Here is a 2,334-nt window from a genome sequence, read left to right as displayed (position 1 = left end):
CAGTTTCCGGGTGGGCGCTATTAGTGCAGCTCAGATCAGCTGGCAGTTTTTCTACGTGCGCAACAGAAGTGTACATTCTAGAAGTTGCTGGGCTAATCTCATCTCTCATCTCATCTCATCTCATCTCATTATCTGTAGCCGCTTTATCCTGTTCTACAGGGTCGCAGGCGAGCTGGAGCCTATCCCAGCTGACTACGGGCGAAAGGCGGGGTTCACCCTGGACAAGTCGCCAGGTCATCACAGGGCTGACACATAGACACAGACAACCATTCACACTCACATTCACACCTACGCTCAATTTAGAGTCACCAGTTAACCTAACCTGCATGTCTTTGGACTGTGGGGGAAACCGGAGCACCCAGAGGAAACCCACGCGGACACGGGGAGAACATGCAAACTCCGCACAGAAAGGCCCTCGCCGGCCACGGGGCTCGAACCCGGACCTTCTTGCTGTGAGGCGACAGTGCTAACCACTACACCACCGTGCCGTGCTGGGCTAATACATGAGATAAAATATTAGGCTAGCCTACATGATACTGGTGCTAATAACTGGCTTCAAAACTAATGAGGTGCCCTCAACATGCACAGATTCAGCCTCAGGAATAGGACCCCAGCCCTCAACCCAAATCCCAGTTGAAGGAGAAGGAGGTGAGCAATACAATCCACGAATAAAGGATTTAGGGTTAAAACTATTTTAATTGCTAGGCTACAGTAAGCAGCATTAGACTATTAAGACTTACATTAAAATGAAAAGACATTTCTTTTCTTTTATGAGCAACTATTCTTAGGTAACTTAGTATGGAGTTCATTCAATCAAAATGTTCATGTGTTGAGAGAACTTGCACGCATTACTGTCTCAGTAGTATCTCAGTGGATTTACCGTATAACAGATTCTGTATCATGCACATTATGGATAGTTCAGAGCCAGGGCCGTCCTCAGGCCATGATGCAGCAGCCAGAGAGGAGGCCAGAGGTGTTCAAATGCAGGAAGAGGAGAGGGCGAGTAACAGCAGCTCGGGTGATGATGATGAGGAAGAAGCAGCAGCAGTGAAGAGTAAGGAACAGGCTGAGTTAAGGGACGCTGCAGAGACTGAGCAGCATGCAGAATCAGAGGGTCTGCTGATCCAGGGTTGTGGCCAGCTAATTTAAGTGATAGTGACAGGGCAACTATTGTCAGAAAATTAGCTTTTACTGATGAAAAACAAATGCCCAAAGATTCAGGGGGAAAGCCATTTGCATGAACTCCATAGGCTACTGAGTGGCCTAATAATAGTTGCTCATAAAAGAATATATACTAGTATATATCTTCCATATATATCATGGAATTTTCATTTTAAGGCAACAGTCTATTCAGTCTAATTCTGACAGTTCTGCATTTAAAATGTTCATATACCAAATAATTGTATCACCTAAACTTGCTCGGCAGCTGATCATGTGGATAGTAAAGTAGAAGTGCCAGCCAAAAACAGACTTCAAATTCAGTTGCTTGCACTTGAAAATTTTACCGGGGGGGGGGGCCCTAAATTGTAATCTTTTATAGGGCCCAAGATTTCTAGCGGCGCCCCTGACCACAAACGTTTAGTTGCAGTTATTGCTGCACAAGGGGGTCACACCAGATACTGAAAGCAAGGGTTCACATACTTTTGCCACTCACAGATATGAAATATTGGATCATTTTCCTCAATAAATAAATGACCAAGTAAAATATTTTTGTCTCATTTGTTTAACTGGGTTCTCTTTATCTACTTTTAGGACTTGTGTGAAAATCTGATGATGTTTTAGGTCATATTTATGCAGAAATATAGAAAATTCTAAAGGGTTCACAAACTTTCAAACATCACTGTGTGTGTGTTAATCTGCTTCTGCTTTAAGGTTATTTTAATTTTATTAACCTGTAATTTAACCAGAATCAATTCTTGTTAAAAATGGCAGCCTGGAGAGCAGAAAAAGTTGCCTGAGGTAAAACAATATCATAAGCACATTAGCAGATCAGTGAGATATAGGAATTATTCACAAAAGTAAACGCTTATGAAATATTAGATGTACAGGGTTATAAGTATGACTTTGTATGACTTCAAAATCAATATGTTAATATTTTCCAGGTGACTCATTTGAGACAGAACCTAATAAACTGGAAGCTGTACACTATCTGAGATTTCTGTGGAATCTATATTGACACAAATACGCCACTAGATGGAGCTGTTTAATAACCCTGTCTGTCATTAAAATGGGCAAAATCAAGTTTCAAATTTATTGTCATATGTGCAAGTAAAATATTCAGTGAAATTCTTACTTTCATGTTCTCCTGCATTAAGATCACAACAATAGACACAA

The sequence above is a fragment of the Neoarius graeffei genome, chromosome 6 (genome assembly GCF_027579695.1).
Source record: "Neoarius graeffei isolate fNeoGra1 chromosome 6, fNeoGra1.pri, whole genome shotgun sequence".
NCBI classification, from domain to species: domain Eukaryota; kingdom Metazoa; phylum Chordata; class Actinopteri; order Siluriformes; family Ariidae; genus Neoarius; species Neoarius graeffei.
Note: the sequence above shows the minus strand (reverse complement) of the source record.